General features: G+C 35.2%; 1 long non-coding RNA gene across 1 annotated transcript in view; it reads right to left on the minus strand.

The window, feature by feature from the left end:
• The window catches only part of LOC135313265 (uncharacterized), a 542,083-nt gene that overhangs the window by 336,109 nt on the left and 182,112 nt on the right, over window positions 1-23,862 (minus strand). Inside the window, exon 3 of the long non-coding RNA XR_010372880.1 lies at window positions 698-750. This is a non-coding gene — a long non-coding RNA (uncharacterized LOC135313265). The remainder of the gene's footprint in view (window positions 1-697; window positions 751-23,862) is intronic.

Genomic DNA, 23,862 nt, shown 5'->3' on the forward strand with positions numbered 1-23,862 from the left:
CATAAATGACATGTAGGCTCCTTAGTACCTGTGTTCTTGACAGACAAGAATTTTCTCTGTAAAGGGTGGACAGTACAGTTTAAAAGTAAATCAACTACAGGAGAGGTAGCTAAAGAACAATGAAGTACCACAAACAGTCTGGGCATGATATGATATGATATGACACTGAGTTATTCCCCCCAGCTGAAATTAATGTATTCTAAAACTAAAGAGCTCTCAAAATTAATTGAATGTTTGGAACTAAAGCCAAGCTTATATTTCTTAGAAGAATTAAAGAAAGTTGTATCAGTAAAAAACAAAGAAGTGAAGTTAGCGGGCTGTCATATTGAAAAAAATACAGTATCCTATCCTAACCATGTGAAATTTTCTAGTAGTTTAACAGTATTCTTTTAATCTTGCACAAAAAAAATACGATAAAAATGTAACAAGTTTTTAATATTTTATTTCCACACACAAAGCCTTTTTTCTGCAGTTATCAAATTAATTAAATTTACCCTAAGAAAATAAAAGTGAAAATTTGTCTTTTATATGTAAACACAGCTTCACAAACAGGAAGTCAAAGTCTATATCGATTAACACCATCCGTAATTCTCTGCTATCAGCCACATACACAGAATTAACATTCTCCATTTTCCTTTCTAAATCATAAACTAGGAGGAGTGATCACCTAATGTATTGTTTTTAAGGAGGTCCTTACCTTTGAAGTATCTTGCAGTTCCTTTTGGCAATCTATTGAAATGGAGTATTTACCTGTTATAAAGAAGATAAGGTCTTATTAGTGATATCTCAGAATGCACAGCTAAAGTAAATCACCTTCATTAGTCAGTTAAATGTATATATAGATTAATGTTAATTATGTTCCCCTCAGTGTATTTCTACGTGCGTATGTATTTCTCTGTGTTTCATCAAGGAAAGGGCAGGGTTTGGGAATGTGCGATGCTCTTAGAATTGCAAAAAAATTAAACAAAATTATGTTCAATGTGATTCAGGTAGCTCCTAAGTGCTGACCTCCCACTTATTTTTGCATTTATGGGGAAAACACTTTCATTAGTCTAAACTTACTTCAGTACCTGTTTTATGTGGTACCTACAGAATTTTCTACAGTATCTAGAATCCAAGTGACTATGCCTACAGAGGACTCTGTTGTCCAGCATCTTCTTGTATCTCATTCCTTTTCTATGCATCCACTGTCTCTGGTTTAGCACTTTTGTTTTAAGTTCCAAAGGGTAAGGGGCACTTCTTATTCCTCCAACTGAACAATGTCTTGCACAAGAGAATTCTGACTTGGAGGGGATATGACAATAAATATATAAAAATAAATACTGTATACAGCTTAGCATACAGTAGTATAGCATGCTGCGTACTAAGATATTTTCTATCATGCCTCACTAAACGTCCAGGAACTCAGGCACGTCTACAGGTGAAAGATAAACTGTTTTGTTTAATGGCAGTTTTTGAACTACAGCTCCATTAAATATGTAGATTGGTGGGAATTTTTAGCTGTTAGTCTTCAGAGTGCATCACAGGGTCTGTCTGGGTAGGTGATTGTGAGACAGTAGAATGTGAATGCTGGCACTGTCCTTAATTCAACATGTATTTGATTGTATGGGCCTTTTCATTGTATATAATGCAATTCTAATAGTTTCTCAGTGATTCCTAGAGCTTGAATCAACTTGTATTAATTTTATTGCATTTTAAATTTTCTTTAACTTTGACTTCATCAGAATCATTTAAGCAAGTGGCACCACATTCTGACTTCCATGCCTATCCTGAATCCCTAAGACATATCTATTCCTGCATTTAACTTTACTTGTAATTAAAAGAAGAAAAACATAACCATTATCTTCAATTTTATTCTTAGCTTCTCAAAGAAACCTTTATCGTTTTGTTCAATGTTAATTCTAGTTCTTTTATATTTATGGTGAGATTAAGTAGGCAAATCTGTCTAAGTGACTCAGAACTAAGTCAGAGTCAATCTGTTTCAGTAGCTGCCAACAGAAGAATCCTTTTGTGACAGCTCAGATACTAACTACTAGACTGAAAAGTTTGAATATATATTTAATTTTAGCTCTTTAAGTTCTTCTCTTTTTTTTTTGCATAAGCTTTCTAATTTCTCTCTATTATATTTTCTCAGTTACAGATGGAAAATGCATATATTCCATCCAACATAATTCTAAACATGATCATGTCCAGAATATGTTTTGGAAACGAAAAACATAACTCCTATTAAGAGGTCATATTATTATATTAGTATCTTTGGGCAACAATTTTAGGCTACACAGAAGACCACGAACATTGGAAGTTCAGTAAGGTATTGGTTTTTGTATAAAAAAAAAATAAATAATTGAACACCTGGAATGACCCTACTATCTCTCTGAAATGAAAAGTGGCAAATAAATACAACATTACTTTTTTAAAAAAATTTATAATTATGAAATAATACTTTTAAAAATAAGTAATATCTCTAACTATTATCTTCCTAAGGAAAAAATAGAATGCATATCTCTCAATCAGGAGAAAAAAGAAGAATCCATTTGGTTACTCTCCAGATGTATCTCATACCAGAAGATCCCTTTGTTCTGCTCTTACACAGTCTTACTAGAGCAGCCAGTCTCACCAAAATATTATTTTTATTCATGGGCTACCTCAGTTTCTGCAGAGAAGTTATTTTTTTACCCTTTTTTTTTTTTTTTAATGTATTTCCTAAAATGCAGTGAGTGGAGGAAAAAAGCTTTGTAGGTCTTTTCTTTAACTTTCTAAATAATAAATCTTATCTGATTTGTTAGGACCAAAGGCTCCCTTGCAACTCTCAACAGTTCCAGGGTAATTTGCTGTGTATAATCTGAAATTGCAACAGAATTGCTACTCATTGCTTTGCCTGACCCATTATGGCCAGTATATGTCAGAGTATACACACACGTTGCATGACACATTGTGGCACAGAAAGGAAAGCAGCAGAAAGAACTGACCTTAAAAATTCATAGTTTACTCAAATGTGTACAACATATTTAAAGACGATGGGCATTAAATAATTGTTAATAAGGTAAAACAAATACAGTTTACCATCATAAGATATTTAAATAAATTAAGATCTTGACAAGCAGCCACTTTTTATTTTTGAGAAGATTAGGAATAAAATTGATAATAATAGTACAAGCACCATAATTTGGATTTACATAAAGCCTTTGATAAAGTCTCAAATGATAGTCTTCGTCTTAAACTGAAAGCAGGAAAGATTCAGGTTAAACGTGGGAACAGATAAAGAACTGATTAAAGTAAAGTGATTAGAAATTAAAGTGTTGAAAAGGGTCACAGGGGACTCAGTTCTCAGATCTTTATTGCTTCTAATCTACATAAATTACCAAGACAGAGAAACTAGCTGTAGAATTGCCAAATGCACTGATGACTTACAACTGAAATGAAGTAGTAAGTGGAAAGCAAAAGAATTAAATGATAATTCCCCCTGGAAAATGGTTTATATATTCAAAGGAAAACAAAATTTAAGAATGATAAACATAACATATAAAGCATTCCTTGTTTTTGCTTACAAAAGTACAAGAAGTCTACTTGTAAATGCTATCATATAAACTTCAGGGAACCTTTCTGAACCTGTCTAGATTATCGAAAAACTAAGAGAATGGGAAGGAATTTCTGTATACTCCAGCTCTAGAGTAGAAAAAAAATAGCAGTTCAGAAAATAAACCCTTATGATCATAACACTTGCAGTTGCATCACTATTGTACAACAATACGTAATGATCAATTCCTTTCTGTAAGAAACCTCAAAACAGAGAAAACACAAAAAAGCAAACCCTCCCCCCACTTAAACTAGCACCACCAAAAGATTACCAGTAAACTGAAAAGATTTCCACTGAAGTTGCTCTTGCTGTTTTCTCCATCTCCTAGTTTTTCATCTAAAATAGAACTTAAAAATCACCTAGCTCCAATGGAAACACGGGAAAAAAAAAAGCATTACTCAACACAATGAAAAATAACCCTTCTGGACATTATGCTGGGTTTTTGTGTTTCATTTTGTTTTGTTGGTTTTTCTTTTTTTTTAATTTACACACAGTAAAATAGTCTATAAAAGCTGAGGACCAGACTTACAGGAGAACATCTATCTATACATTACTGATAGCATAAATATTATAACCCAGTGATAAATATTATAACGTACTCAAAATGCACAGAAAACTTAAGCCATCAGAAAAGACGTGTTAGAGATGAGGAATGAGTAAAAGATCTCTCATAGGAAGCCAGGTATGATGCTGCTCACCATCACTGTAATTTGACCCATTCTCTATGCTATGGAAATAGTGTTATGTTATTTGCATCCTTCTGAAGCCTTTGGAACTGTTACTGATATGACAGAAATATAAGACAATGAATAAAATTTTAGTTTCAAAAATCTAAATATACAGGTAATTTTTTTTTTTTTTTTCTGTAATTGATATTCCAGTCTTAGTTCAGTATCGTGTCTTGCTTCCATCCATGTCCCCCTCTAAAATCCATCGTATTTTATCTTAGTTTGCATAGAGAGCTGTCAGGAAAAAAATGAAGTGACTGCAACACAAATGGCAACTCTCAAAAGAAGAAAACAAAGAAAAAAGGAAGAACTGCTCCAAGCTCTATTTCTTAGGTGTAATGCAGATTTACAAATACATGTACATATGGTCCTCAGGATAGCTGCATAAAGACAGCAGAAGCATAAGGGTTTATAGTGTTGATGAAATTGCATTCCTGTGTCCATTTGAATGGTAGCTGAAGTGAAAATTTTAATTCCAGCACCTGCAAAATATTTTTGTACACTACACATGAGAAATTATGATCAAGGGATGTTTGTATTAGTGTATACAGTTAACAATAGGGGGAAATAAATTTATATATAGGGAGAAATGAACAGAAAGTAAGAGAAGGAAATTAGCATTCATTCTATTTTATTTCCACACTTCTACTTTTTCAATATTTGATTAATGAATTTAATATATCTCTCTTAGTGCCAACCTTTTTAGAAACACTTGTAGTCTGATAGACAGCTGGATATCAAATAGCGAAGGTTTCTATATTTAACATTCCATCGCTACTAGTTGCTTTGGTTTTTTAAAGGTCATTAATGTTATTGATCACATCAATTTGAAAGCTGCTTGACTAACACAGAAAATTAATGTAAAATGAACAGCTGCATAAGTTGGCCACACACAAAATTGCTGTGGTCTTCAGAGATGACTCCTCCTGGGTGTCCTCCCTATTGATCAGTTCAGCACAGCTGGAGCAAAAGAGCCTGAACAGAAACTTTCAATTAGTTTTTTATGTTCTAGTAAATACAAAAAAGTTTGATCATTTTTCCTTTTATCAGTGACATCCAGCAACTGAACAGCTTCCTGGAGAAGACTATGGACTGCTTAGATTATAGAAAGCAAGTCTTTTTACTCTTTCTGTACTTATACTAAGTATACGAAACAAACAGTATGGTCTGAAAGAGAATGGCATAATTATTTTCACAAATCTGGCCTAGCATTTATTATTATTTAAGAAGCTAAGAATTCAGGAATTCTCTCTTCATTTTGAATTTGGCACAGTGATAAAAACTTCATCTTCAGACTTGCCTCCTTCCAGAAAAACTAGATGATCTTGTCAGACCATCAAAACCAAGATGATCTTGTAAGATCATCTAGTGATATTCCTGGTCTTCAAGGCAGAAGCAGAGAATCGTTCTGAAGAATCAAGGTTATATGTCACACTCACCATCTATGTGAATAAAGCTTTCAGGGAAAGAACTTTGTAATGGAATTCCAAGTCACAAGCCTAGGCATTTCCCTTTACATATATCTTTGGCTATCCGAAGATCCTAGCCAGGGTATGTCTTGAACTCACATGACTTCTTAGTTGTGCTGGTTTTAGTACATGGATTTATGAGCTTATAAAGTCCAGCTACTTAAAAAGTGCCATGCCTTTTAAGAAAATAATATAGCAAAATATTACAGAGTTACTGTACATAATTCTGGGGGTAAGCATTATCCTATGGTAGAGGGGACAACTTGTGTGGATACTACTGTAATTAGGATCAATTAGACCAGCCGGTCTAGACTGACACCTACTCTTTGTGCAACTTCATCAGAAATACTCCATCAGCATCTCTTTTATTATTTCACCTTTCTTTGTTGTGTGGTTTTTGGGGGTTTTTTTTGGGTGCTGGTTTTTTTTTCCTTACTGATTTTTGTAAGTGACTATAATCATTTGCTAACAAAGACTGGTTGGTCAGCTTTTACAGGCAAGGACTTTCATGTTGCTTCTGGGATTTTACACTTAACAGGAGTTGAAGAATCTTAATAAAAGTAAAATATAGCATCTTGTTTCATCATTTGATATCTGCTCCAAAACCAGGATTATGCTCCTACATTCGAACTATCACCACCTTAACATTACTTCCTTAAAAAGGCGGCTCCATTATTCCAGATTCTTATTAATTTGTGCTGGTTTGGGCTGGGATAGAGTTAATTTTTCTTCACAGTAGCTGGTATGGGGCTGTGCTTTGGATTTGTGCTGGAAACAGTGTTGATAACACAGGGATGGTTTCGTTACTGCTGAGCAGCACTTACACAGAGTCAGGGCCTTTTCTGCTCCTCACCTGCTGCCCCACCAGCGAGTGGGCTGGGGAGGGGCACAAAAGTTGGGAGGGGGCACAGCTGGGACAGCTGACCCCAACTGACCAGAGGGATATTCCATACCATATGATGTCATGCTCAGCATATAATGTTGGGGGAAGAAGAGGGAAGGGGGAATGTTTGGAGTGATGGCATTTTGTCTTCCCAAGTAGCCATTACACATGATGGAGCCCTGCTTTCCTGGAGATGGCTGAACACCTGCCTGCCCATGGGAAGCAGTAAAAGAATTCCTTGTTTTGCCTTTCTGGCGTGCACAGCCTTTGCTTTCCCTATTAAGCTGTCTTTATCTCAACCCATCAGTTTTCTCACTTTTCCCCTTCCAATTCTCTCCCCCATCCCACTGTGAGGGGAGAGAGCAAGCAGCCTTGTGGTGTTTAGTTGCTGGCTGGGGTTAAACCACTACAAAATATTAAGGTAAGAACCATGAATTATCTGAGTAAGTATAATGACACAAAAAAGTGTAAGTGACTCTCCTGAAGATGACATAGCAAGTATCTGTATTTGTCATAAACCATTGCTCTTGTATACTTGAAAATAATATAAAATCGTTCACTTGTGATAGATGAAATATTAAATACTATTGAGGTGTACAACGCTATTATTATTTGCATCTTGGTCCTTGGTTTCCCAGCAGTTCATTGTGATGAGGTAGCATCATTTAAAACTTGATATGCAACTGAATAACCCTATTGAAATACAAGAGTGCTGGAAACACCTTTGTCAGCAGCTGTTTCCTGACTCTTATGCGCACCTTGTATATGAAGGATGACAATAAGAATATTAACATACCACAGAAAATAAACTGTACTGTGAATGTAGCTATACCAAAAGGCAACAATCTTCAAGGAGCTCAAAGAAAGCGTCTAAAGTCTTGGAATCCTCCTGGAAGCCAATCCTGTCAAACAAAACCTGTGAAAACCCATGCCTGGGAACTGTATGCAGAGTGGGTAATAAACAAAACCAAACAGATCATAAACAGGACCAAGAGGCACCTTATTTTTTTAAGAAGAACTATGTGAGATGGGAATTACAAGAGAGACACAACAAAGCCACATCAAACACCTTCAGTTGCTATTTCAGTACCACAAATAAGGAAAAGCCTCTTATTCCGGTGCAAGGAGACATCCAAAGCACAGAACAGTTTAATAAGCTAAACTTTTCTATGATCTTTCTTCACAGACAAGTTCTTGATGAGAGTTTTAAGACCACAGCTTTAAGAATTACAAACTTTGCCCTGAGTGATTTCTGCTGCCTCTCAAGCTAACATATATAAAAGGAATAGATAAATTCTTTGTCATCATCAGGAAAATATTTATGTCCACTGATTCTGAATGCCGAACTAAGAAATGACACTACTTTTCTCATGAAGTGTACCAGTTTGGCTGAAATTAGTATATAAAGAGAAAGTATTTATAGAAGCATTGAGCATCTGGGCTCATCAGCCTCTCTGTATACTGCATTGTACATTTTAAAATCTGAAATTCTTTTGAGATTACTTAAACCTAAGAACATCCCACAGTTCTACTTCATTTTCCTCAAACTACTCCCTAGGAACTGCAACTGAATAGCCCTGTGAGAATCATTATAGAAAAAAAAAAGGTATCATCTATTAGCCATGTATTGAAATGGATAGTAATCTCCCAATGCTGAATAATTTGAAGGATTAAGTCTGAAATGTACTATGAGAAAACCAAAATTCAAGATCGGAAAACACAGAGTGTTTAAGAGCAGTTTGACAGCCTCTTATGGATCCAAATATTTAAAAGCATTTATTATGAGCTGTTGGCATTAAAATAAAATTAAACAGAAATAAAAAAACTTTTAATTAATGATGTTAAGGGATGACCGGGATAATGAAACGGGCACAGAGAAGTAAGTGAAGTGATACCTATATTAAAAATACAAATCAAACCAAACCCCCTTACATTTAAAGCAGAAGTTGTTATTGTTCAGAGCTACCATCAAGGCTGATTTTGTTATTTGCTATTTGTTCAGAGCTAGCATCAAGGCTCTCAATTTCATTGTCTAAACTGATAGCTTTCTGAACTTCCCTCTGAATCTGGTAAGTTGCAGAGCTCACTGCCTCAAGAGGCAAACTGCAATTTCCCCAATTCAGAAAGTATTTCAAATATTTTTCAGCAAGGGAAAAATCTCAGTACAAACATTTCCCTAAAGCTATATATTTGCTTAAACACCACCCTGAGTAGGGATGTATATTTAATTTCTCTACAAACGAGGAGTAACTCTAATTTGAATCCTGTGCTAATAAGAATGTTCCAGCACACATTCTTCAGTGATCCACAGAACTAATAGCATTTTTTTTTCTATGGATAGACAGGAGCTACAAGCGTTGGCCATCCAGAACTGGCTCACTCTGCTGCCAAACACAAGTACTGCCTCATACCACAGAACACCCTCCCTCTGTATTACAGATAATAATGAATAAAATCCCTCTTTTTTACCTAAACACCAATTTTCACAAATCTTGTATGAACCTAATATTTTTCAGACCTCTACTCCTCTGTCAAGTTTGCAGAAATTAGCTACCAGATTTGAAAGCAACTCAGGAGAGTGCAGGGATCTGGTGATAACCTGAGAGCAAAATAAACCTTAGGAAACTATGCTAGAAAAGAATCTGAGAATAACTAGTTGTAAAATATAATTTTGGTAAACAGCATTAAATTGTTCCTTCCAGGACTAGAAAAATGAGTCAAAAATCTTGCAGTATAGAGTATAATAAATTTACAAAACTGATAGAAGACTTACTTTTGCATAGCAAATAAATTAACTGAACACTAGTAGCTATGGAAACTGAAATGAGGCATACTTTTTTCTTGAAAAATAAGAAATCAAATTTACATTGCCAGCTTAAGTATACCAGTTAAAGGACATCAAAGTATAATGCATGAATGGTTCAGAACCTTATCCAGAAGTATTAGATATTGTGGTTTTAATCCTGTGAGATCTGCATTCCTTGCAAAATGCAACTAATTATAAATTGGCTGATACACCAATGTTATTAGGCTGTGTTAACATTTTGAATTTGTTTGCCCACCGTAACTTCTTTAATGCAAGTCCAGCTACTTTGAAAGAAACAAATTTTGTCAACACTACAGTTGTAAGCTATTTTGTAATAAAGGCCGTTCTATGCACATTAATAATACTGACAAGAACAGATGGCAATTATTGCTTTTAACAATTATTTTTGTTTTCTGTTAGTATTAATTACTTAGGCTTAATTTCTGTTGTTATGTCCACCGGGCATGGAGGTAAGATGCTAAAAATCTGCCCAAATACTTTTGTCTCATTGACAGCAACAGAATTCTTATTAAAATTGAAACATTACTGTCATTTTAATTAACTCATTAGGGATACATCCAAATTAATCATTATCGATAGCTATTTTTAATGCTTTCCTAATACTAAAGTGCTTTGTAAAGTGAGCAGCATTCTTGCTAACTGTATAGTTAAAACAGCATCTGCTGTGTTTAAAAAACAGAAATATCCATAGAGTTAATTAAGATATCAGTCATATGAATCACCAGAAAATTCTCTGCAGTTTTCTAAGTGTGCTGAAAAATCTCTGCTGTTTAAAAACTTAAATCTTTGGATTTAATTCCTGTTCATTGGTTGTCTAGGAGTAGTACTTCTTCCATTCTCTCTCCGGCAGAATGTTTATGTCCAAGTTAGGCAGCTAGGTGGTTCTCTTCTGCAGTTGCATTACCAAAGAAAGAATAGATTTCCTAAACAATGTGGTCTGTAATAGCCAACACCCTTAGCAGGGAGCTGCTTAATCTTTGTCAAAAGATAACACCAACACCAGTCTTAAACAAACACCCTTCAGGGCTTCACAACAGGGGCATGCCTGCTGTCAGTTAAGCTTCATTGCCACAAGCTGTTTCAGTTCATAGTTTTCAAGCATTCAACCAATGATCTGAAGACATGTTAAGGATAGTGTAGACTTCAGAGCTTTCTATTCCCAAACCTGACTGCTAACATATAGTTTCAGTAGTGTGAAAGAAGACCCTCTTTGGATCTTCCTAAAGATAGACAAAAAGATATGATGCTGATACAATCTCTTCTGAGGCTGAACAGAAAGTGACCCTGGAATCATCGGGCAAATCAATTCTACTGGACCAGCAGGTTAAACACAAGGGCAGGACAAAGAGCTCAGGATATTCGTGTCACACACAGGCATATATAGCCTGATAATCCACCATAAAAGCTAACTCCACCTGCTTTGTGATTGGATTTTTAATAGTTCAGGCTGAAGCACAGCCCAAACACAGGGAACACACTGAAATCCCAGCTATTTGGAAAATTCAGGAAAAAGAAAGTGAGTTCAGGGCTTTACTGTATGAGAGAAGCAGACACAAATGTGGTTCTCTTTGATTGTTCCAAGCACCAGTTTCCGTGTATTTTGGAACAATGTTCTTTGGTTCCTTGATATAGAGTCTTTCCAGCTTTGGTGGAACCCTCATTGTGTCAGAGAGCAATTACAGAGCACAGCTGCAATTTTGTGAATGGTCTCCTTGGAGATGGAGTCCTGACTGCAAGGGCTTTGGTGAAACTTTAATAATTTGACAAAGCAGTCATTGGAACAATGCCAGTTAGCTACCTGTCTAATCACTTAAATATGGTTTCTGCTTTACAAGGTATACATTTGAGCCGTTTGTTCACTCTTCATTTTATTCTTAAATAATTCACTGATGGAGGTTACTAATCTAGTAAATATTTTTAATCTTACCTTTATGAGGGCATAAAACTTCTAAAGTTTTCTAGTACGCTAATTCTGGTGCTAGTTTATTAACAAACTTGTGTGTGTAAAAATCACAATTCTATTTTTAAGATTTGGTGAAAAGATAGTTGTAAAAACAGAAGATTAGGAACTTACCTAACAGATAACAGGGATTTAGGTAAAAATTATTTAAACAGCATTGTTTAAATAATATAATAATATTGTACCTCATAATTTACCAGAACATCGGAAATGTCTGCTGCCTTTTCACAAATAAAACTAAAGCATCAAAACTAAAACTTTACAATTCTTAAAATTATTCCTGTCTTACAAGAAGGGATTTTTTTTTCTTTTTTAAGCACAGGAACTCACTTTTATTCACTGAGGATTCCCCACAGTTGATACTGTTCATCAAAAACTTTCCAGAAAAAACTTTAATAACTTGAATGAGCATCTTGGCAATATATAAGCAAGCACTAATTGGGAGCCTCCAAATTTAAAGCAAATCTAAAAGAAAAACCAACAACCTTGCTTAAAATATATTATGGTTATTCCCTTCCTATTGCTCATATTGGGACTCAAAACGATCATCTAGTTCAACAGCTTCAGATGATCAGTCTGAACAGAAAATGACTCTTGAAAGTTGGAGCACATACCTGTGCTCAGGAGTTACAGAGATCAGCTAATTGGATACCCAAGACATGAAAGGAGTGAGAATAATATATTAGCTTCAAGTGGAAACTGGTGAAAAAATATTAAGGAGTAAAGTCTAAAATGCATCATCTCACACTGAAAGTATGAAGCGCAGAATAATTTCTATTTCATTATTGGGTACTGGGAATTTGTAAAAGTGATTTCCACAACATCAGTGAAGTTAATACTTTTCACTTTCCGGAAATACTGGCTTCACTAGCTGCATCAAAGCCCAGGACCCATTCTACGAGCTTCAAGAACCTGGCAGTTATCAGTATTGTGGTTTTCATCAGTTTCACATACTAGAGTTTCATTCCTAGGAAAAAGAGAGTATTAGTGCCAGAAATTATGGATTGGAATGTGCCCAGAAAAAGGAGAATTCCTGAGTTTCACAGAGTTTAGAAAGCCAAGCCCACTGAGTCATAAAAGTTGGGAAGAATTTCAGGAAATTCACAGATCTATTTACTGTCATAGTTTTGAGATCACCTCACTTCTCTCTAATTATCTTTGGGCAAAGACCTGAACATATACCAGCTTTATGAGCAGCAAAAGATTTGTGTTGGGATTAGCACTCTAAATATTATCTTTTTCTGCAGGATTTTAAGAATGGAAATTTCCAGACATGTCTTGATATAGATACCTGAGGTTGGGCTTTTCCTCTGACCATTTAAAAATAACTGACCTCATACTCCACACCTATTATTCTCATAAAGTAATAGAATATGGTTTTTTACCATTTGCAAGGCTGCATGAACTAGTACAACAAAAAACAAGCCAAAACTAAACAGGTTATTTTTTACAGCATTTGTCAATGGAAACTTCTTTCTTAAAATACAATTAGAAAAGACTCGAGCAAAAGGGGTTCTATCATTGCTATTAGAACCTAAAAAACTGTTCTGCATCTATACATATATCACATATCTTTTTTTAAAATACTGTTCTTGATCTTGTAAAAAAATCAGAAAATCCTCTTCCATTTCTCTCTTAATTAGTTTATACAGATGCTAAGGCCAATAAATGATTCTTAGGCTGTATTTTGAGGCAAGATAACAATGAAGGAGTCTTTGCCATGGCTGTGAGACCTTTGCTGTGCCTGCTTTCACCTGGTTAAATTGGTTCTCTTCAAACCGTTGTGTAGGTTTCTAAATAAATATAAGAAAGGCTTGAACTGGCTGGTAAAGTAGCTTTGGAAGTATCTTGTATAATGCTCTCAACCTTAAGTAGACAATCTAGCATCCTTAAAGTTTTGAGCTACTGAGAGAACGTCATTCAAGCCTCTACACGACTGGATTCAGGAGGTTTAAGAGGCAGTACAGTGTACTATTCTATCAAGACGTTTTCCTGTACAGTGCAATTCTTCACTGGAAAGATCTACTGTGATAGTACAAATCAGCTTTAATATGATTCTCAAAATATAGCTAGGGTACAAAGCTAATTATTCTCACCCTCTTAATGCTTAGACTAATTTGAGTCTATCTGATTTCACACTCTTTCTTATGGCTCCATGTAATCTTCACAGTGTTCTCTGACATTGTTTGAATGGCTATTGAAGGCAAAGCACACTAAGTAGAAACTCATCTAACCTCTATTTCGTATCTATTTCACATCAGTCACTACGTGTTAAAATAAAAGGATGATAGCCAAAGCAGCACAGACAACTCACTAAAAGTTATGTAGACACACGTTAATTCATTTGTTCAGTTTGCAAGATCTCCTTAAAAAAAAAAATGTAGAAAAACCCCTGTAAAATCAAGTCTCCTGATTAAAAACTGAGACATTGTAATTGAAGTCACCTATTGTACCTTTTTTCAGAAACTGAAAGAATTTTAGTGCTTATCAGCTAACAGATGTGATCTCCATATTGGCAGCCATTTGCTTTCAGCTTATGCTGGAGCTGAAATGAAAAAATGGCCTAAAACACTGAAGGAAATGTAAATGCTAAATTCACTAAGCAGCAACATATTTAAGGGAGGGTACAAAGGCAGCATGGGAGTCTATACTACATCTAGTACAGATATTTAGAAGTGATTGGTCTGAGTATATCAGCCAGCAGCAAGATGACCATTACAAACACCTTGTACGTCACTGGAGTTGGGAATCAAATGCCTATTATTTTATAAGACAAGGTTTGTAGAAATAGCTTAAAAAGCAATGAGAAAGTTGGCACTGATATTTCGAAAGTGCAATTCCTGAAATATGACAGGTCGACATGTTGTTCATGTTAACAAAACACTGTACTCCTTGTACATATTTGTGTATCTTTGATATTATACTCCTTGCAGAGGATACAGAATTGGGCATCAGTCTACTGGCCAGAAGTGGTGAGCAATTGCCTTTGCCTCACTTTTTTAAATTTCTTTTTTTCCCTTCACTTATTAAACTGTATTTATCCTGACCCACAGGTTTTTCTCACTTTTTCCCTTCCGATTCTCTCCCCCAAACTGCTGGAGTGAGTGAGCAGCTGGTGGGTGCTTAGTTGCAGGCCAGGGTCAATGCATCACAACTTCACAACAGTAAAGCTTCACCTTTCAGCTTAAATTGATCATTTAACAGAAAAATATTAGGAAATTTACATATTATTTGAGTAAACAACAACAGCAAAAAACCACCAGAGATCAGTTGGTTTGGTTGTTTTGAGTGCTTCTTTCTGAAAAGACATTTTCAGAATGATGAACTCGTGCTGTTATTGGCGTGCCCATATATACTCTTCCTTGCCCAGAGAGTTATGAAAGAATATAGCCACTGCCGTAATCAGCAGCATGAGCTTCCCTAATCATAAGGTTTGGGTTGAGGGATACTATGCAGGTAGATGATGCGAACAACGATGGTCTCAACATTTCATTCATAACTGATAACAAGAGCAGTCTATTGTTCTAAGAGCCACACTTGCAGTCATAATCACATTGCTATTAAACTGCCGTTTTTCCACTCTGTGCAGTTATTCTATGCATAAGTCTTAAATCACCTTATGAAACTGATGAAAACTACCCCAAAAGCAATTACATGGGAAAATATCTACGGGTACTCTAGAGTGTAAATTTTTTCTGCGTATCTTCAAATATCATAAAAAGTACACAAAAATAGGCAATACTGCACCTGAGGCTGTCTAGCATTAAGCAGATGATCCAGAATTACAGCTTCTACCATATGAATGTTCTTCGTCTCCTGATAATAAGGATGCATTCCCATTTTCATAGTGCTGATCTGGTTGAATTAGTGGAATCAGGTGGTGACTGATAAAGAATGTTCAAAAAGAATAAGCCTGCGAAGATATATTAGTTCTATTAACTGCATGAAAAATGAAGTCTGTATTTTTCTCCAGGGATGAGGTTTTCTAAAAAACTTAAATCTAGCACCTAGTTTTTGCAAATGCAGAGCTTTTCAAATGTAATCTGTGGGAAATGTAGCCTGTTATTTCAGGGATGGGACTGGTAGTTACAGTTTCCGCATTGCCAGTTGCTCTCCGGCTGTCTGCATTATTGCTCCTTTCCTTTACAGCCTCAGTGCAGATGACTAGCAAGACACCGGTAGGGAAGCACTGCCCATAGAAACACAGCAACACGTACAGTCCCTAAGGATCACCCATCTGAGTTCCTCTTCAGCTTCACTGGGTTACTAGCTAACGGGAGTACTGAAAGATTGGAGATGAAACTGACACAAAGCACGGATAGATTATAAGATTTATAATGCCTATAGGGAAGGCAGTGAGGTAAGAGATGAAGTGCATGATAGGAGCTAGCTGCTTTTCTACGTTTGTGCGTACAGTGTCACAACAGAATCATAGAATCATAGAATGTCCTGAGTTGGAAGGGACCCACAAGGATCATCAAGTCCAACTCCTGTCCCTGCACAGGACAATCCCCAAATTCACACCATGTCTCTGAGGGTGCTGACCAAGTGCTTCTTAAATATCGTCAGGCTTGGTGCTATGACTGCCTCCCTGGGGATCCTGTTCCAGTGCTCCACCGCCCTCTGGGGGAAGAACCTTTTCCTAAAATACAACCTAACCCTCCCCTGGCACATCTTCCTGCCATTTCCACAGCAATGAACTAATGACACAGCAACAGATGCATTAAGTGCAACCAATTTCTTCTGCAACTTCTGTAGTTCCTCTATGTTCTTACTGTGTTATTTGGAAATAACTACATAGATACAAGACATGAAAAAAATGTATGTCATCTCAGCACCTTAGGAGTTCATCAGTCATTTAATGGTTTCATTAATTATTAAGAAAAATCTCATTATTTGTTAGGGGTTCACATAGCACATTAAGTGAAATGTTACAGCTCCAAGCAGCAGAATGACCTTCCCCTAACTTCATTTTTTGTGCATTTTATGTGAAATATGTAAAATTTACACCTGTGTGGCAGCAGATAATGGTGACCTGATATATTTCTGAATGACAGAAATATTATTAGAAATATTAATGTAAAGTTAGCCTAATGTTAAGTCTTGAACTTAAATCTTCAGTACTGCAGCTGAATGATTCTAACCTAAATTAAAAATTGGCACTTGTAAAAAAGCTGTTGAAACATGAAAAGATAAAATGCAGTGCATGAACTATGGAAAAAAGATCCAGCAGAAGTGTTGAAATAAACGATCAAGACTAAAGTTCTGGCACTGAGGAAGTCGGCTAGAAAAAATGCCTAAATATTTTATTTCAAAGCTAAACACTGAAAAAACAGGTGTTTGTTAATAAAGGGCAGGCATGGGTGGGGCTTTCATTTTTTCAGTTAATACCATCCTACAGAAGACTGGAGTAATTGCTGTAATGTTATTTCATTCATCATCTTCTGATAAAGCATGTCCTTAATAGTTTAAGATAAACATATCAATTTAAGATAATATACAATATACTAAGGTAAACATTGTATTCCTTGTGATTTATTACGTGTTGCTGTAGGATTTTTGCTCTGTCCTTTGTATATGTAATTGCAACACTGTCTTTCTGTAAGGTAATGAATTCAGAATGCTGTACTTTCTCATGGATAGTATTCTGAAGTAATAATTATGATAATAAAAGGAAAAAATTAACTCAGGAGAATAAATTATAGAACAGACACATATATTCAAGAGATTATGATATAACTCTGGTTGTTATGTTTAAAAAGGGTCACAGTTTTCTCCTTACTAATACTTAAAAAATTGATAATCTGTATTTAAAAATTAACTTCCGTGTGTCTGCCCTGACATCACCATTTGAATATCAAAATCAATATGAGTGACAGACTTTTGAGGTGCTTTCTCCAACCTTTATGAATTTTACCACCTCGCTGTACAGAGTGGACTACTGGACAAAATACATACTTTGCATTTATATGTTCTACATACCCTTGCACATACACATTAGATAGATATACATTACATCAGCAACACAGCACAAACTCTCCACTTCCTGAATTCCATTATTCAAAATCCTTTTATGTAAACAATTTCTAAAAATTGTAAGTCCAATGGGAAAACAGCTACTACTGGCAAACAAACCAAGATATTGCTCCTACTAAGTTTCAGTTTTGTATAACTAAACATTATTTGTCTAGTAAGAAATTTAGAAAAACAGGAGTATACAACAGCTTCAGGACTGAACTAACTCACAAGAAGAGCTCTCCTGCACTGAACTGAAGGATTACTGAAGTACTTTTACACTAATTACAGGTATGTTATGGAACTATTTGTTATAGTACCATGCACTTTCGCATACCTTATTACAGCAATGTGATTTTCAGAATACCACAAAACTAAGGTCTTAGAAGCTGTTAGTGCAAAAAGAAATAAAGCAGTATATATGTCATGTACAGGCAGCATGCCAAAAGCAAGGAAAAGTAAAAAGCTTATAAAAATTACAAAAGGAAGCAATGACTTCTGTTTCTGCGGTATGGGAGAAACAAAAAATACTTTGTAAATGTCACATTGCATTACTTTTTGTACTACATCAGCCTGGTTTGTTATATTTTCAGTTTTGTTTTGAATTAATGCTGCCCTATATACATTTCCATGTTTGTTTAATAATACATGAAGTAAGTTTACATTCTTTTATATTTTTCATCAAAAAACTCCTGTACTCATTGTGATAGGCATAAACATAACAGTTTCTTCTTTGGAAAAGATTTATTAAAATATTACATTTGTGGAATCACATTTTGGGATTTTCTACTTAGTTTTCTGTTGACTGTGGGCAATCCCTAGCACATGAAAACTGCAAAGAAAATAAAATTCCTACAAGGAAGATAGTACATTTTGATATAAAAATGTTTTCATTTCACCAAGTAAAAGTGATGCACTATATAATCTAATGAGATTCATTCACTATAGGTATGAAGAAAGGAATCCATAGTACTCCGACAAATTAGACTATGCCCACTGTTGTTTTTGCATTGCTGAAGTATTTCAATTTTTTGAATTATCCTAGAAAACCAATGCCTAAGCTCCCCAAAATACTGTAGTTGAATTTAAAACATTTTATAGTTGCACTTGTATATTTCAAGAGTTGAGTTTCATTTGATTCAGCTCAACTGAAATTTAAATATATAGACAGTACCTTGCATGATATTTTGGAATGGTCATGACAAACCAATCTGTATGATGAGTATTTTGCCACTGACTTCATCAAAGCTAATTAAAGTTTAAAACTCTTTTTTGGAAGAAATGTTTTAGACCAGCCTTTCACACTGGTATGGTATTACTGAAATCAGGGCCATTACCCTGACAATAACATGCATTTTGAAGGTTCTCATGTGCGCAAAATTTTGCCCAGTCATAGAAAGGAATCAAATGTACAACTTTGTCTTTTTAGCTTTTGGCTACAATTACACATTAAAAACTGCAGCAAGGAACACTGACATGACATTTTTCTTCCTCTTTCTAGCCCTACGTTGTGCAATGACAAAGTTTATTAGCAATTTCTTCTAACAGCCACGGAGGATGGGGGAAAAAGGGATGTAGCATAAATGAAATGCCATGTAGAATGTGTTTTAGAAGTGTCCATGCTTCTTATTCAATTAAATCTGAAATATCTATGCCTTTGACACAGGTACCTGTTATCAAGACTGTTACCAGAATTACTGGAATCAGTGATGCTCCAAAGCATTTGCTGTTTGAAGAAATAGGAATTAAAACCAAATAATTAAAAAACATAGCTCAGAAATTATTTTCATTGTGGTGAATTTAATAGAAACCATAGTGAATTATGAGCATAGAGAAACTCATGTGTTACTACTTTTTGCTTTAAGTTAGCTTAAATGGTCTTACATGTGTGGGTTTTTAAAATAAACTAAAAAAGATACCTTACATGGCTATTTCAAGTATTCAAGTAAAACAAAACCATTAATTTGAGAATCTGCTTTTGCAACTGTACACCTCAGATAACAGTAATTTTTGTACTGTCCTTCTATTCAAGGACCTGTGCTGTGTTTTATGCATTTCCTTCTATTGAGCCATCAACATTCAACTCTGTGAAAAAGACTAATTTCTACTGCAGATATTATGGTTGGTTACTACAGAGAAAAGGCATGCCAGTAACTTAAAAATATTTAAGAGTGCACATAAGACAGCTCAGCATATCTCAATTATTATCTTGCTAACCCTTAAACCCTTGCTATACAATAAAAGGAAATTTTTATTTTGTGTAACATTTCTTATTTCAAGACAGCTCTCCTTTTTCCAGTATATACCCTAAATTTTAATACAAAAGACATCAGATTAGAAGTATCAAGTCCTGCTGGAAGTGGAAAATTTGTCCAGAGCAGCCTGATAAGGTCAGAATGATATGGCTCCTCTTATTTATGACTCTCATTTATGAACACAGACATTTCCTAATAAAACTCCAAGATACCGGTAAAAATTTTCAAGCTGTCAAAAAGTGCAAGTGAAACAGAAATAAGCTACAAATGTGGTTAATGTACACAACGAATGATGTGCAAGATCTGCCACACAGAACTTAGCAAATATTACTTTAAGACAGAGACAAAGCCCGGGTAATAACAGTTCTGTATACCAGACAAGCATATTCTTTTATGTTTCTGAACAATTAGAAATTCTTATCTAAAAGATACTTTGTCCACAAGGATGCCAAATATGAATTTTTCACACCTCAAAATTTCAGCTGAGAAGCAAATAAAATTGTTAGAATGTGTCTCTTTGCTTTGTTTATCAATTGCCCATGTCATGTTTGATATTCCCAATGTGTTCTCTAATCAAAATGATTTGGCAATTCATGTAAATCTATTTCACCTGTGCACTACTTAGAAACCCTTTGTTGCAACTATCAGTTTGAGTGCTCACAATTCAAACTTTGCTGTTTCCACATTTATGTAATTCCGCAATTTGTTGCTGTGATCTGACCAGAGGATTCACAAGCTGATGAAGGGCAAAATCAAATAAAGTGCCTTACAGCATTGTCAACCTGAAATCAGTTCAAGTTCCACCTAGATAACATTTTCAAAAACAAGCCTCTTTTCCAAAATGGACAGTACTGAAAACTAATATGCTCCAGTCATGGACTATTTTGCGGGTTTAGCCCAGTATGTCATTTTCTGTGACATCCTGACAAAGGATGCGAATATCATGAACATCCATATTTTAATACAAATTTGACAAAGGAAGAAATAACTTTAGTATATAAGATTGGCCCAAGAAAGTCCAATCTAATATTTCGTGCAGGTTAGATTAAAGGGAATTGCTTTAAGATTGCATTTAATATTTTTCTTATTTGTGGTTTTCACTTTTTGCTCTTAAAACATTGATTTCAAATGCACCATAATTGAAATTATTTAGTGGTTTACAAAACAACTACAGAAATGATAAAATGTAAAGTGTTTATCTAGTTGAAATTAATGATCACCTCTTCTTTGCAGGCAAAAAAAATCTTTATGCAGTGTTTCCCAACAATTTTTTCTGATACTGAAATAAGCCTCTGTCAATATTAAATTACTTATTTTCAGAGTAAGAAACACTGAAAGCAGTAAATTATCTTGCCAAAAACATATCTAAAAACAGATTTGAGATGTTCAGTTAATTCCTGTTAAAATATTTAGATCTTTAGCTGAGCTCCCACAAGCTAGTAGTGAAAACATTATTCATTTTGAAACCACTCCACTTCGTATGAAACAGCTATCACGAACTACCAGGCCAAGAGCAAGTAGGGACATATTTTGACTTGTGCTCTCAGCCTTTAACAGAATTCAAATACTAATTACATATCAGACTGCTTTTATAAAGCGAAATGACACCTTTTAATGATAGCTTTTCATTTTTTAGCTTTTGTTATAATAATAACAGCAAATCTTTCAGCTACAATTACCTTGCACCTTTCTCTATTATAAAAAAACAGTATTCGAACAAAGCTTTGAAATTACTGGAACACATGCAGGCATTTTCAAACTAGTAGTGAAAGAAACTTCCATTTCAGCTTTGTTCCCAACCTGACTTTCATGAACTACCCCCTAGATGAGTTCTTACTAATCATTACTCAATTGCAATAAAAATAGAGCCAGACTTCAGCTGTGTAAACCGGTATAAATCTATTTGTCTATTTGCTTTAGGGAAGTGGTACCGACAGAAGCATCAGTAGAGTTGCTCAGTATTAGCATTGTTTTTGAGTTAACACCTGCATATTTTACTACTATAGTAAAAAATAGTAAAAAATAGTCAGGACGCAGGTAAGTTTTAGGATCAGAAGAAATAAATAAAAACTTGTATGCTTATGAGGCATCACAGGTAGCTTGAACCACCGATGAAAAAACCGAGCATCAGAAGCTACAAAAAGACTAACGGCAATCAGAAGGTGTAACAGTTACTTAGGGCAGAATGGATCATACTTGGTTAGGGTTCTCACGGAATATCGGGGGCGGGATGCAAAATTACGGACTATGCTATATTAATGGCGAAGAAACGTCATATTGAAAACGTGTACATCTGGCTGCAAAAAGAATGCTGAGGCTGTGTTCCGAACTCTAGTAGGTCATACAGCAATCTGGCTCCTGGGAAAAATGTCAGGGGTCCCTAAGGATGCTTGGTTCCAAGTTATGTTTTGCTCTCTTCTGCAGAGGAGAATTGACTACTCAAATGAGATTTATGACAGGGTACTTTCTGGCCGCAATTTCTGCTCTCCGTAGATAGAGAAAGAGGTCAGACCACTTAGATAAAGCAGCTCTCAACAAGGGAAAGAGTAAAAAAAAGTGTAAACATACACATAAAATTTTAACATAAATTTTTACACATGTTCTCATATTCAAAATACTTGTACATATATGTAAATATTGGTATATATATATATGTATGTATATATACATAGGAAATAATCAGTGGACTATTCTTATCAAAGGCAGGGTTAAGGACTGTTTTTCCTGAAATATTGGCCTAAGGGTGACAACATAAGTCACTTCACAGTGTGATTTTGAAATGGGTGAAGGTGAAGGTTTAGAAAAACACTGGGGATTACAACTAGCACAATATTTTTTAAACCAATATTAGAAGGGAAAGTTTGCCCAGCAGTCAGAAACTGTAATGGCGGTGGCTAAAAATGAGCTAGTTCTCAGTGATGTGGGGCAGTGGGGAAGGAAGGGAAAATGGGAACAATTTGAGATCGGAGCTGAAATATTTGAAAACACAAGTCATTCTTCTGTCCTTATTTTCAACTGGTTTCAGGGCTAATATTACTGATCCAAAGTTTTCAGTAAATTCCTCTGCCACCTTTTGAGAAAAAGAACTAAATAGCTCTGTCTAAACCTTCTTTACTAAAGCTGTGCTAGGTTAAACAGGCTGGGACCTCTATTTCTGCAGTGCAGGCATACCCCTAGTTGTTTGGGAGCAACCAACAGATGGTTTGAAAGAGAGATTTATTAAGTGTCTAAGATCTAAATTAATTTTAGGTTGGGATTAGAGTCTAACAAGGTAATTTGGGATCATCCTTTTGGCAGGTGTTTATTGCTAGTACTTTTCCCACAGAAACCGGTTCCTTAATAACCTAGATTTACAAATGGAGTAAAGGGAAGGCTCTGAGGAAAGCTGGGAATAATTTGTCGGTTTTCTGCCAGTTGATAGTGAAGAAGACTCCCTTTGCTAATATCTGCTTAAGCTTTACATGAGAAGGAAATGTTTACAAGTAATGTTGCAATTTTTTGTTTTATACATCTTCCACAAGCAAGATGTAGGACTCTGGAGCCCTATTAAGAAGCTGGGGCAGGATGGGAGGCCAGGTAGTAGCTCTCCCTAAAATTGCAATGTTCAGAGAAAGAATGGATGACTTGCACTGTTTTAATAACCCAATACAATTCCAAAATTAATTACAGTTTCCAGATAGTTAAATCCATATGATCCTCTTTTGTTTTAATTTCATGCTATGATAAAGAAATCCCTTGTCACAGAGCAATGTCAGATTCACAAAAGGCATTACAAAAAGGGTCCAGTTTGCTGGCTTTATGTCCTGGGCTGTGAGAAATTAAAGCAGATTGCAATTTTTTCCCAAAGCTGATAATTACTAGAAGTTTCTCCTCTCAGCAAACCAGAAGCTTTAAAAAGGAAGATTGCTGAAAAATGTACTTACAGGATTACGGTTATGTGTAAAACATACATACACATACTTTTTTATACATATTTTATTGTAGGTAATTAATTAATTAGCATAAGTAAACTCATAAGCTTCTTTCTCTCATACAGACACATCTATAGTTAGGACATTGTAAAATTAATACAGCTGGAAAGAGAATAGGTTGCAGGGGTTTGGGAATTCAGTCTTCTCCTAATCAGACTGATATACTATATCGTGAAA

The sequence above is a fragment of the Phalacrocorax carbo genome, chromosome 4 (assembly GCF_963921805.1).
Source record: "Phalacrocorax carbo chromosome 4, bPhaCar2.1, whole genome shotgun sequence".
Lineage (NCBI taxonomy): Eukaryota > Metazoa > Chordata > Aves > Suliformes > Phalacrocoracidae > Phalacrocorax > Phalacrocorax carbo.